At 37.0% G+C, this 15,163-nt stretch overlaps 1 protein-coding gene and 1 pseudogene across 10 annotated transcripts in view; both read left to right on the top strand.

The window, feature by feature from the left end:
* The window catches only part of EDA (ectodysplasin A), a 413,437-nt gene that overhangs the window by 120,961 nt on the left and 277,313 nt on the right, over positions 1 to 15,163 (top strand). The gene's annotated exons all lie outside the window — the stretch shown is intronic.
* On the top strand, positions 11,507 to 12,324 carry LOC110571511 (annotated as a pseudogene).

The raw sequence follows: 15,163 nt of genomic DNA, 5'->3' as shown, positions 1-15,163 counted from the left end.
TGGGCATCCTGCCACACCCCATGTGACACTGTAATCCTAGGTTTTGAGTTGGGGGAAAACTGCCCTCTGTTGTTGCCTACAACTGTTAGAGTAGCTTCTGTCAACACTGAGTTGGGGAACTGGGGGGTAGGGGCAGAGGATGAATAATGTTTTAAAAGCCACAAACTGTCACTGTTCTTACCAAAATTTAGATTTTCTTGAAGAAATGTTTCTTGGTTTGCTCTGTGTCCTTAGGACAATTTCCAGAGAGTTTTAGTGGTTGTTACTTTTTTTTTTAAAGATTTTATTTATTTATTTGACAGATAGAGACATAGCGAGAGAGGGAACACAAGCAGGGGGAGTGGGAGAGGGAGAAGCAGGCTTCTCGCTGAACAGGGAGCCCCATGTGGGGCTCAATCCCAGGACCCTGGGACCATGTCCTGAGCCGAAGGCAGACGCTTAATTGACTGAGTCACCCACGCACCCCAGTTGTTGTTACTTTTTTATAATTTTCACCAATTATGGTTCTTTACTGGGTTGAAAGTCTGTCAAGCTCTTCATGCCACTATTCTATAAATCATTCCCCTATTCCTTTCTCATGGTTTTATCCCCAGCTTTTAAGTAGCTTCCCCTCATGCGTATATGCAGATTCAGTAATCATCCAAAGACTCAAGGAGACCTCTTAGTAGTATCTCTGGAGCTCACACTCTCTGTACAACTCTCATCTCCTATACTCTCCTCTACAATTTCAAACCACATTGGACCCTCTGAACTCCAGTCTCTGTCTCTTCAACTCCATGAGCTCTGTTTCAATTCCCTCTCCTTGCACTGTAGCCTGGAAACTGCCTCCACACAGTAAGCTGGGAAAATATTGCACTTACCTTGTTTATTTCCCTTTTGAGGGGGATCACAGCCCTGTGTTACTTGTCTGATATTTGAGAAAAGGTTGTTTTACATCTTTTTTTTCCCCCTGGTTTTCTAGTCACTTAAGGATGTAGAGTAAATCTGGCCCCTTTTATTCCTTGGCTGGAAGTGGAATTCCCCTTCCAGTGCTCTTCAGCTACTTACTTTCTGCATAGTGATTAAGAACCAAAATTCTAGGTTTGATTTCTGACTTTCTAGTGGTTCAGGCAAGTCACTTCACTTTTCTGTGCCTCATCTTCCTCTTCTACAAAGTGGAGATAATACGAGTACCTTCCTTCTAGTATTATGAGGATTAAGTGAGTTAATGCTTATTAGGTGTTTATAACAGGCTATGTCCAATAGGAAGTTGAAATAAATTTCACCACCACCACTATTGCTATTACTACTATCTTTATTTCCAGTATATCATTGGGGAAATTGCCTAAGGCATTACTTGTGGAAGGGATATAGAAGAGGACTAGATCAAAATATCTAGTGGTTATTGCTAAATATTACACTATATAGCAGCTGGATTTTTGTATGAACTCTCATTTATTTGTATTAATGTACAAATTTAAGATGGTAGACTCTTAGAGATGTAAGAGATCACATATATCGAGTCACTTACTTTGCACAGGAGCAACGTTAAGCCTGTAGATCTGATTCCCTGGGCTAAGATTATATAATAAGTCAGTCTCTGACTTGCATTAAATGCTTTTGGTGTCACACCATTATATTACTTGTCTTTTCTATGCCTCCTGCTGTCCTCACCACAATCCAAGTGAAAATGGTGCTAGTAAATCTTTAAAATTATGTGATTTAAAAAATTGATGTATTAGATAATGTTAATTGCCTACATGAAGTCTTTGGGTAATTCACCCTAGGGGTAGGTGAATATGTTCAATACCCAGGCGTTAGCAGAATATCCATGTCCTGTTTCTATTTTATGAAGATCTGGAAATAGTTAAGGTGGCTAATTTTGGAAATGTGTTGCATTTCCATCTGGTCTGAATCAGTGAACTTGAACTTTATGCTACATGAGATGGAGACATCTTATTTTTTTAAGTTTTTATTTAAATTCCAGTTAGTTAACATACAGTGTAATATTAGTTTCAGGTGTACAACATAGTGATTCAACACTTCCATACAACATCCAGTGCTCATCACAGTAAGTGCAGTCCTTGATCTCCATCACCTATTTAACCCATCCCCCCACCCACCTCCCCTCTGGTAACCATCAGTTTCTTCTCTATAGATATGAGTCTATTCTTGGTTTTGCTCTCTCTTTTTTCCCCTTTGCTCATTTGGTTTGTTTCCTAAATTCCACATATGAATGAAATCATATGTTATTTGTCTTTCCCTGACTTATACTCTCTAGCCCCATCCACGTCATTGCAAATAATAAGATTTCATTATTTTATGGCTGAGTAATATTCCATTGTATATATATATATACCAACTCTTCTTTACCCATTCATCAGTCAATGGACAGTTGGGCAGTTTCCATAATTTGGCTATTGTAGATAATGCTGCTATAAACATCAGGGTGCATGTATCCCTTCGAATTGGTATTTTTATATTCTTTGGGTAAATACCTAGTAGTGCAGTTGCTAGATCCTAGATTAGTTCTATTTTTAATTTTTTGAGGAACCTCCATACCGTTTTCCAGAGTGGCTGCGTCAGTTTGCTTTGAGGTAGAGATATTTTATGAGACACCAGTTTTAGAGACTGTTATATAATGTTCCCAGAATCTTCTTTTTGTGTTTGAAGTTAATTACTTATCTGGGCACAGATAATGGGGTATCCATACTATCTGATGAAGAAAGCATGTGGATGCCTCCTATTGACTTGGATACCCTGCTTTGAGCCCTCAAACCTTCCATGTATGAATGATGTACTGTGTCAGGAGAACAGTGCATTTGATGCTTTACTGTAATGCTCTTCACCATATCAAGGTGGTATTATAATAAAACTGACAATCTGTTATTGTCAGGCATTGTGCTATACCCTTTACATGCCTTATCTCATTTCCTCCTTACAGAAACATTTGGAAGTGGGTATTATATTCTAGTTTTACAGAGGAGGAAACTGAGGCTCAAAAAGATGAAGTATCTTTTCCAAGACTACATAGCAAGCCAGGGGTAGATATGGAATTCTGACCCTGCGTGTCTTACTCTGAAATTCTGTGCCTCCCACAAGACTTGGAATTATTACTGTGATCTTTGGTCATAACACAGCTATCTAATGCATGGCTCTACTGCATGAACTCGTAAAGGCAATGTTATAAAGATACTCCAGCATATATTTGTACCCTCAAAGGTTAACAGAAGAAACAAGTAATTAAAGGTTGCATGTTAGATAAAATTTTGGTGAAAGAATGCAAGAAACTAAAGAAATACTATGAACTGAACCCCTGAATGGTATCTACCCATTGGTTTTACCACCCAGCAGGTGACCTTCCAAAAAAGAGGATTCTAAGAGGCTAAGCAAAAAGGCTTCGTGGTCATTGTGATTGTGGGGATGGGAGGATAGTGCTGCTAGGTGCTTTATATACTTATGAACTGCATAATAGTGCTTTAAAGTAGGTGATATCACCCCATTTTCAGGTAAAGTACTTGAAACTTAATAACTTGCTTAAGAGCACAAGCTGGTATATTCTTATTATAGAATGTGGCTGTCATCCCCCAGGTCTGCCCACTCTACAGTCCATGTTTTTTTCTCTCTCTTACTCTGCCTAAAGTGGCATCCACAGAGCACCAATCCTGTGAGTAGCTCCCCTTTCTCTCTGCTTGGGACTTCTGGACTCTTTTTCAATGCGTAGAAAGATGTGTTTTCCCATCACTTAATTTTTTTTTCTCTGGAGAGCTATGTGGAATTCTTTAGATCACACTTAATTCATCTGGACTCTATGAAGGGCAGGCATAGGGATCTTTGAGCAGTTTTAACATACTGATTAACATGTCCAGTCTCTATGCTTTACCTTGGAATTGTGTCAACTTGTGATAATACTGATCACAAGTTCTGATGGGTGGCTATATGTTTTCAATTGATAAAATCTAAAGAATTATTAATAAATACCATTTGTCTAGGAGGTTAGACCTTTCAGAAATGGAGTCCTTTGCAGGAGGAATAGAATTTTAAAAAATTGATGGAAAGGTTTAGAAGCCACTGCACTAATAGATCAGCAGTTCTTGTGGTTAATGCTATTTGAGATTGGTGATCTTGCTAGCTAATGGTTCTACTTCCTGTCTTGCATTAACTCATTTTTAATCAGAGCTATCAAAAGAAAAAGACCAAATACATGGCTTTGAGCTCCAAAATCTTTTGACTTTGCCTCTCCTGTGCTCTGGAGCATCAAAGTGGCCTTTTCTTTGCTCATTAAGTAGGAAGAGACCCCCCCACCCCAATTAAAATACTAAAAGCCTCACTAATGGAATTGACTTACCAGTGTTCCAAAACATTGAGTGCCCCAGAAATATTTAGTCATAAAAGCTAAATTATGAAAACCAAGATCTTCTACTCCCCCCTTCCTCCTCCCTTCCTTTCCCACTCCCCCTCTCATTCTCTCATTTTTTCCTTTCATTCTCTTTCTCCTTTGTTCTCTTTCATTTTTTCTCTCTCATCTCTGTCTCCCCTCTCATTCTCTCTCTCTTTCCCTTGTTCTCTCTCACTCTCTCTTTCTCCCCCCCCCCATTATTTGTATTATAGCTGCCTCTCCTTTATGCAAACACTAAGCAAGTAGTATGTTTGCTTCAAGTAGTATGTTGCCATGGAAATGTTGCAAGTAGGCCTTTTAAAGAAACTGGCCTGTTCCATTAGTGAAATTACCCAGATCCTCTAAGGTTGGTAATTTAGGGACAGTTTCCTACATAGAAATTACAGCTCAGGACTCTGAAGTTTAGCTACCCCTCCACCTGAATTTCCGTCCTCCTGCATATAGTTTCTTCTCTTCTTGGAGATTTGGGTATAATTTTATTAAGGGAAAGGGTGGATTTCTTCAGACATCTATTATGATTTAATTTTTTTAGCCCACAAAACATCTTTTGTGACTTCCAGTATGTTCTTTTTCAGAGCAGAAAAGAGGGTACAAATTGGAGTCTTGGGCATACAAAGCCTGGCTTGGAGTGGCAAAAATGTTTGGAGTGAAGAGAGAGGTGTCTTAACTCTGGCAAGGAGGGGCAGATAGAAAAAGATGAAGGTTTTTGCTAGCAAAAGGGGTTCCTTTCCCCTCTTTTGGTACCAGCAAAAAAAAAAAGAAAGAAAGAAAGAAAGAAAGAAACTGAAGAGAGGCACCAGCTTCTGAATGATGGGAAAAGAGGTGAGCCATATTTTCCTGACCTGTACAAATGGAATGAGAAATACTTGGTACTGCTTTAGTCCCAAGTGGGAATGGATTTGATGTCCAATACAGCCATAGAGAGGGGCAACCTCAGGAAGGCCCAAACTTCTGTAAGAGGTGTCTAACACCAACAGAGGTTTCCTCCATGTACTGCAATAGGCAATTGTTTCCTCACTTCCAAAAATATGTTTTGAGAATTTAGGCACTGGAGATACAGCTATGAGTGGACATAGCCCCTACTTCCTAGAACTTACAGGCCTACTGTTGGAGGTGGTACAGGCCACAAATTTCAAAAATAGTTAAGAAAAATGTCAGATGGTAATCAATATGAAGGAGAATCAGCATAGTAAAATATAATAATGATGAGAAGCATAGTTATGATATGATGCTTAGAAGGCCTGTTTGAGGTCATAACATTTAAGCTGAGCCTTATAGATAAGATGAATCTAGCCACACAGAGTCAGGAAAGAAAGAGTGTTACAGGTAAAGGAAAAGGTGAGTTCAAAAGCCCTCAGATTAGGAAGAGTTTGGCCTTTCTTAGAACCCAAGGGAAAATAATGAGTGGTATGAGACATCAGCAAAATCCAGATTATTCAGATGGGATTTATAGGCCATGGTAAGCAATTTGGATTTGTTCTGAGTTTAGTGGAAGTCCGCTGGAAAATTTTAAGGAGGAGTGCAATTGGTCAGATTGTGCTTTAACAAGATTACTGTTTGCAGAGTAGACATTGGATTGTAGGAGGTCAAGAGTGGAAGCAGGGACACTAGTTAGGATGCAACTACTTTTGTCCTAGGGAGAGATAATGTGGTCTTAGATTAGGATGGTAATGATGGAGAATGAGAGAAGTGGGAGGATTTGGGTTATAATTTAAAGATACAGTCAACATGGCTTGCTGATGGATTGGACATAGAGCTAGAGAAAAGGAAAAAATTAAGACTATCCTCTCTCTAGTTTTAGTATTTGGAAAGCTCAAAATAGAGTGTTGGAAAGTTGGTGGTCAGGATTAGCTGGTGAGACCGTCATCTGGAAAAGTAGAAGCCCAAATAAGACTGGCAGAGCCCAGGAATTGACAGACTAACAGCAGTCAGTTCAACAGCTGCCAATGCCAGTAATTAGGGCAAATGCAGGAGGATGAAAGTAGCCCCTTGGAGAGGAGACTGACAATAGAAAGCTGCTTAGCCCACTCCTGTGGTGGGGGGAGCAGTTAGCAGGTACTTAAGAGATCCTGCCTGGCCCAGGAGAGAATGGGAAAACTTGGAGATTCAGGATTTGGGGTGGGGGGGGTTGGGGGCGGTGGAGTTTGATGTCTCTTGGTTGCCTTCATTGTGATCCAGATATCTTAATTTTAGCCTTCAGGTTACTAGGATCCATATAAACACCTGTGAAACCTGTAATAGAAAAATCTTTGGAAATGAAAAATACACTCTTCTATTTATAAAAGGGAGTTGATTAGGTAAAGGGATGAGAAATTAGATGATTTGCAAGTTCTGCTTCTGCCCATCTCCAGGAATGTGCAAAGCTCTATTACTAAGGACTGTGCTAAAAAGACCTGTCATGTGATATGTTTTAAGTGTGCATCATGTAAACAGTGTTAGGATTGGTGATGCTGGTTGCCTTTAAAGAATTATTGCTTTAATATTATTACATTTAAAGAAAAGAAAAAGCAGAGGATCTTTAGGATAATTGGTAAACCAATAACCATCATTTGACTGTCTCCTTTGTGAAGACAGCACAGTATAGTAGCTAAAAGCATGGACTCTTGCGATGCCTGGGTATCTAATCTGTACTCCACCACTTACTTGAAGCATGATCTTTGGGTCAGTTAATCTTCTCTAAGCCTGAGTTTTTATCATCTATAAAATGAGGATAATGTAACTTCCCTTATAAGGTTGTGTTGTTGATTAGATGTGTTGATATTTATGAAGTGTTTAAAACACTATCCATATTAGTGTTTGTTAAATAACATAAAATAAACAAGTACTTGGATAGCAGGCTAATCAAAAAATGTAAGACTGGCCCAAAATACTGGGTCATTGGGTTGAGTAGGCAGGACAGAAAAAGCAATTGACTGGAAGTTAAGACACAGGTTTAGAGTGGTTCTGAAGTAGGACTGGGAGTGCCTGTCACAACTTGATTAGTCTTTTCCTGGCTACAAGACAGGAGCTGATATAGACCTCTTGAGGCCCAGAGATAGGTGAAGAATCTCTAGATTCTCTAAGAACACTGAATTATATACAAATAATAGAAATAATGCCATGCTGACATTAGATCTAATAGAATATTAGTCCCTGAAAACCACTGTTTTTCCAAAGCTAAATGTAACTCCTGTGTCCTTTTAGAAATGATGTCCTTTTAGAAACCTCACTGAGGTTTCTTTCTTTCTTTCTTTCTTTCTTTCTTTCTTTCTTTCTTTCTTTCTTTCTTTCTTTCTTTCTTTTCTTCTTTTCTTTCCTTCTCTCTCTCTCTCTTCTTTCTTTCTTTTTTGGAGGAGAGGGAGGTAGCTATCATTTCTGTCAGGAGAAGGGATGAAGTAAAAAAAAAAAATTATAGTTTATTTTCCTCTTGAAGTGACTTTAAATATTTTATTGCTATACATATTTTTTCCTACTAACCAAGACAGTTCCTCCTCCCTCCCATTTTATCCCAAGTATTCCTATCCAAAAGACATATAATTACATTCTTTATATATTATACTGAGTAGTGCTTTATGAACATCAAATGGCAAAAGTCAGCATCTGTGGATGGATCATGATAGTAATTATAAGTGGCACATTTATCTTATTCCATCTGTAGAATACACAGAGTTAAGACCCTTTTTAGAGTTATAGGGCTGCACAGATTTGGAGGGGTCTCATCCATCTTCCTCCCTCTAGGCTCAACTCTACCTAAACCTTTCTAGAAAGACGAATCTCTTATTTTTACAGGGCCCTTGGGAATGAAATTTTGTAACCTCCTTCCAAGTCCTTTATGTCATCAATATAGATGCAAAAATCCTCAACAAAATATTAGCACCAAATCCAACAGTATATTTAAAAAATCATACATGACGATCAAATGGGATTTATTCCCAGGATGCAAGGGTGCTTCGATATTCACAAAACTCAACGTAATATGTCACATCAATAGAAGAAAGAATAAAAATCATATCATTTCAATAGATGCAGAAAAAGCATTTGACAAAGTATAACATCCATTCATGTTTAAGACTCTCTGCAAAGTAGGTCTAGAGGGAATATACTTTAATATAATAAAGGTCCTATATGAAAAACCCACAGACAACATCATATTCAATGGGGGAAAACTGAAGAGGGTTTCCCCTAAGGTCAGGAACAAGATAAGGATGTCCTCTCTCACCACTTTCCTTCAGCATAGTACTGGAAGTCCTAGCCACAGCAATTAGACAACATAAAGAAATAAAAGGCATGCAAAGGAAGAAGCAAAACTCTGACTTTATGCATATGACATGATATTGTATATAGAAAACCCAAAAGACTCTACCAAAAACTGCTAGAACTGATAAATGAATTCAGTAAAGTTGCAGGATATAAAATCAATATACAGAAATCTGCATTTCTGTACACTAATAATGAAACAGCAAAAAGAGAAATAAAGCAACCCCATTTATAGTTGCACCAAAAACAATAAAATATCTAGGAATAAACCTAACCAAAGAGGTGAAAGACCTGTACTCTGAAAACTATAAAACACTGATGAAAGAAATTGAAGATGACACAAAGAAATGGGAACGACATTCCATGCTCATGGACTGGAAGAACAGATATCATTAAAATGTCTATAATACCCAAAACAATCACACATTTACGGCAATCCCTATAAAATAACAAAATACAAAAAAAAAAAAACCCGAGCTCTCATTTTTCACAGAGCTAGAACAATCAATCTTAAAATTTGTATGGAACCACAAAAGACCCTGAATACCCAAAGTAACATTGAAAAAAGCAAAGTTGGAGGCATCACAATTCCAGACTTCAAGTTATATTACAAAGCTGCAGTGATCAAAACAGTATGACACTGGCACAAAAATAGACACATAGATCAATGGAACAGAATAGAAAACTCAGAAATGAACCCACAACTATATGGCCGATTAATCTTCAAGAAAGGAAGAATGAATATCCAATGCGGAAAAGACAGTCTCTTAAACAAATGGTATTGGGAAAACTGGACAGCCACATTCAAAAGAATGAAGCTGGACCATTTTCACCATACACAAAAATAAACTCAAAATGGATTAAGGACTCAATGTGAGACCTGAAACCATAAAAGTCCTTTCAGAGAGCACAGGCAGTAATCTCTCAGACATTGGTGGTAGCAACATTTTTCTAGATGGGTCTCCTGGGGCAAGGGAAACAAAAGCAAAAATAAACTATTGTGGACTACATCAAAATAAAAAAAAGTTTCTGCACAGTGAAGGAAACAGTGAACAAAATTAAAAGGAAAGCTACTGAATGGGAGAAGATATTTGCAAACCACACATCTAATAAAGGGTTAGTATCCAAAATATATAAAGAACTGATACAACTCAACATCCAAAAAACAAATAATCCAATTACAATATGGGCAGAAGACAAGAACAGATGTTTCTCCAAAGAAGACCTATAGATGGCCAACAGACAGATGAAAAGATGCTCAACATCATTCATCAGCAGTGAAAAAGAAATCAAAACTACAATGAGATATCACCTCACACCTGGCAGAAGGCTAAAATGAAAAACACAAGAAACAAAAATGTGGTGAAAAAGGAACCCTTTTGCACTGTGGGAATGCGAACTGGTGCAGCCACTGTGGAAAACAGTATGGAGATTTCTCAAGAAGTTAAAAATAGAACTACCCTATGAGCCAGCAATACTGGGTATTTACCCAAAAAATACAAAAACACTATTTCAAAGGGATACATGCACCTTTATGTCCTTATGCTTATTGCAGCATTATTTACAATAGCCGAAGTATGGAAGCAGTCCAAATGTCCATTGATGAATGGATAAAGAAGTGATATGTGTCTGTGTGTATGTGTGTGTGTGTGTATAATTCAGCAATGCAAAAGAATGAAATATTAACATTTGCAACAATATGGATAGAGGTAGAGAGTATAATGCCAAGTGAAGTAAGTCAAAGAATATACAATATGATCTCATTCATATGTAGAATTTAAGAAATAAACGAGCAAAGGGGAAAAAGAGAGACAAACCAAGAAATAGACTCTTAACTGTAGGGAACAAACTGATGGTTACCAGAGGTGATGGCAGTGGGGAAATAGGGGTAATAGGGTATGAGGATTAAAGAGTACATTTAATCATGATGAAAAAAAATTTTAATGGTGTTTAAAAAAAAATTCTAAACTGATGACCCAGTAATTCCACTATTAGGTATATACTTGAGGAATCAAAACATATGTCCACACAAAAATTTGTACAAAGATGTTCAAGGAAGCATTATTCATAACAGCCAAAAAGAGGAGACAACCTAAATGTCCACCAACAGATATTTGGGTAAACAAATTGTGATGTCACTGTACAATGGATTATTATTTGTGTTAAAAAAGAAAGGAAGTTCTGATATATGCTACAAGATGGATAAACCTTGAAACATGCTAAGTAAAAAACTGGTCAAAAAGACTATATATTATATTATTCCCTTTTTATGAAATATCCAGAATGTACAAATTCATACATTCTGGAAAAATAGATCAGTGACTGAGGCTAGAACAGGGATGAGGGCTGCAGCAGGAGTGAGGGATGACTGCTAATGAGTACAGGGTTTCTTTCTGGGATGTTAAAAATACTTTCAAGTTACATTGTGGTGATGGTTGTACAACTCTGTACTGAAAACCACTAAACTGTATACCATAAATAGGTGAATTTTATGGTATATGAAATCTATCACAATAAAAACTGTTTAAAAATGAAAAGAAAAAGGAAGAGAAGAGTAAGAAGCAGTCCAGCTACCCTACTGAAAAAGACTAAATGGAGAGGGCACATGGAGAGAAGCAGCCCTGGAACTACATGTGGAAGGAGAGACGTCCTGCCTTCCCAGCATTAAAATCAAGCCTTTAAATAACTCCAGCCCCAGCCATCAAGTACTGCAACTGTACAAGAGAACTTGAGAAAGATTAGCAGAACTGCCCAGCTGAGTCAAATCTACACACAGAGCTATCAAATCTAATAAAACAAATTTTATTTTAAGCCACTAGGTTTGGGGGTAGTTTGTTATACATCAATAGATAACCAGAACAGCCATTTGGGAAAAGATACCATAGACTCCAGATGGGTCAGAGATTTAAATGCAAACCTGAAACAACACAAGTATTCGAAGAAAATATGGGTAAATCCTATAACCAGCATAAGGGGAAAAACTTTTCCAATTGTATTTCAAAATGAAGATCCAATAAAAGATTGATACATTTAATTACTTTTAAAATTTTAAGGGTTTGCAGGGCAAAATCTCCATTAATAAATAAAGGGGGAGACACTGCAGACCCAGGACCCAGAACTGCTCCAAGGAGGTGAATAATAGCTCTTCAAGTCTGAAATAAAAAAGACTTCAAGTCTTCAAGTCCAATAAAACTACATTGCAAAAAAATGGGAAAGAAACAGATTGGAGAGAGTACAAAAAATAGAAGAGGCAGATCCTGAAAACATTGTGGTGGACATGTAGTGAACGGGAAGGTGGAGTATTTCCTGAAGTGGAAGGGATTTACAGATGCTGACAGTACTTGGGAACCTGAAGAAAATTTTCATTGTCCAGAGTTAATTGAAGCACTTCTTAATTCTCAAAAAGCTGGTAAAGAAAAATATGGTACAAAAAGAAAACCTGTATCTGGCAGTGAATCAGATGACAGCAAATCAGAGAAGAGAAGAGATGCTGCTGATAGACAAGAGGTTTTGCCAGAGGTCTTGATCCTGAAGGAATAATTGATGCCACAGACATCAGTGGAAAATTAATGTTTCTCATGAAATGGAAAGATTCAGATGAGGCAGACTTGGTGCTGGCAAAAGAGGCAAATATGAAGTGTCCTCAAATTGTAATTGCTTTTTATGAAGAGAGACTAACTTGGCATTGTCCAGAAGATGAAACTCAATAATTGTGTTGTTTTTATATATATTATATGTAAAATCTAGGTCTTGGTTTTTGGATTTATTAGTGTGAAGAAATAACATTCTAATGAAAGTCAAGTTTGATGTGTTCATTTTGAAGTAGTATTGGAGGAGTTGTTGGGATGTTTTTTGCATCTAGAGCACGGTTAGCTTGAACAAATAAAAGCTTTCCTTTATCAGAAAAGAATATTTGAGATCATGGTATATTATTCTCCTGCATTAGAGAACACCTTTTCTAAATGTTGAGGGAAATCTTCATAATCATTACTCTATCAGAATTTTGTTTAACTTCCATATGCCTGAGGACCATTCTGGGTTTTTTGTTTGGAGTTTTTTTTTGTGTTTGTATACATAAAAATACATATGTAAATGGTTTTCTTTTTTTTTTTTTTAACATTCACCAAAACAAAAATAGCATTTATAATCATGGATAAGCCTGTGTTTCTGGGAGGCTGTCATTTTCAGCAACCTAAGAAATCACTTGAAGTTAAATAGAAATTTTTCCTGAAGTCTTAGTCTTTCAAATTTTGCAACTAATTGGGCAATTTAAATATAATGTTTACATTATATTTAAATATATATATATATAATATATTGGACAATTTAAAAGCAGCTGTATCAGAATCCATATCCCTATCTACAGTCATATAAATGCAAGTTTATTTGCAAGATCACCGAATGGAAAATTTTATCACTACCAACAACCTCCCCACCCAAATGAGAAAACTAGACAAGTCCTGGTGCATTTTAATTAGGTAAGCAAAACTTACTTAAACTTTAAAGGTTCCTTCTAGTGAACCATTCCTTTTGGAATGTCTAAGACTTTGTTCACAGAAACCTAATCATAATCAGATGGTTAGAGATGTTGACAATTTAGGACCTACTGGAATAAATGGGTTAACAAACTTCTGTATTCTAAATTCTTTGACTTGCATCTTTTTCTTTACTCCAACTCATACCTTAGATGTAGCCTCAGTCTTCTCAGTATTTGAGTTACTAGTTCAGCAGAAACCAGGAAAAGCAATAACTTTGTAGTAATCAGAATGTTATCCAACTGTATATTGTTTACTTTATTGTAAATAATGGTAAACAGTGGTCAATAGTTTTTTGGAGTTTTTTTGTTTTGTTTTGTTTTGTTTACTCAGTCTCCATGCCCAGCCTGGAGCCCAGTGTGGGGCTTAAACTCAGGATCCTGAGATCAAGACCTGAAATGAGATCAAGAGTCAGACACTTAACTGACTGAGCCACCTAGGTGCCCCAATAGATAGTTTTATATTCCTTTAAAATAAATGAAGGGCCCTTGGGAACGAAATTTGTAACCTCCTTCTAAGCCATTTCTGTGTTTAGGACTTTGACTGTCAGGACATCTTTCCTTTTACTCAAGTAAAATCCCATTACAAAGACAAAGGTATTCCCATACCCTCTTGGAGGCTCTATAGTAATGGTGCTTCTTTGCATTGACTGTGGACTACATTACTACAAATAAACCTATACAAGAAAATGCTTTTTGGGGGCTCTGATTTAGTAGCAACTTGTTTATAATACAAATGTATGGTTTTATGTCTGCTTTGTGTGGGGAAGAAGAGGATAAAACTCTAGAGAAGGTGTGAAAGGTTTGCTTTCATAACCTTTCCTTGTTACTACTAGGTTGTGATCACATGCTAATTTGTCATTAGCAGCATGAAGTGAGCTCTCTTGTTTTCTGGTCCTATGTGATTTCTAGCAATACACCAATTATTTTTTAAAAATTCTACTCAAACCAAAGAAATGTGAGTGTTAGTTGAGGGGAGGACAATTAGTGGCGAACTCTGACTTGTATTTAACATGAATCCCCTTTCTCTTTCCCAGTGTTTGTTAGTCTCCAGGTCCTTTTGATTTTCTAATTTTTCTGAATGTAGCCTAGGAGAAAGTCCTGGTAGATCCTACTGAACTCAGAAGAAACTAGTTAAGCTAAGTCCCCTTAGTAATTAAAGGGTGTGCTGCAAATAATTTAGTAATTAAAGAGGGTGCTGACCAAACTTGGCTGGTCAAGTGTGGTAACTCACAGTTAACATTTACTTAGCCAGCTTAATTCCAAGGTTGAGCATGAAACCTCTCTTTTTTGAATAGTATTGATTGTATTATCCTGATAATCTTGATCCATGATCAAGATTAAATCATGTTAATCCAATATATCTCTTTTAGGAGGTAAAACGTTATCATCTGGTATACACTTGACTTATTTTAGTACCATACTCCTTTCCTTATAACTGAAAAGATATTCTAACTTCATCTCAGCAGATACTATGTGAGCTGCTTAACAGAAACATGTCCATAAGGAAGAAAATCTTACACATTTAATTCTGCTTGGGGGGGCACTGCAAAGCATGAACAGAAAGCTGAAATTTCATAATAAAGCCATTGTAGATACGGTGTCAAGATGCCGTTTTAATAATCCAAATTTTAATCATCTTCACCTGCCACATCATATTTTATTTTCTATTAGCCACACACCTCTGAAATGCTCACTAAGGGGCATTGGTGATAGAAACTACACCTGTCCTGATATGTTTGCACTGCCAGGATTTGATGGATCTTTGTGCAAAGATCGCCATATGGGCTCAGTCTCTCTATGGAACAAACTCTTTTTGTGGCTACAGATATGAACTTAATAGCATCTCTTGGCTATGGAGTCATCCTTCTCAAGCAATTTGTTTGCATTTTTATTGTGTATCACTCTGAAGTAGTATACTTAAATGTACTTTAGATGCTAAAATAATTCATGTTTGTATCCCTCTAGTTCTATTACCATATGCTCTTCTTTGTAACTTTAAGACTACTTGCAAA

This window comes from Neomonachus schauinslandi, chromosome X, assembly GCF_002201575.2.
Source record: "Neomonachus schauinslandi chromosome X, ASM220157v2, whole genome shotgun sequence".
Taxonomy (NCBI): Eukaryota; Metazoa; Chordata; class Mammalia; order Carnivora; family Phocidae; genus Neomonachus; species Neomonachus schauinslandi.
This window is presented reverse-complemented; position numbering and strand designations above follow the sequence as displayed.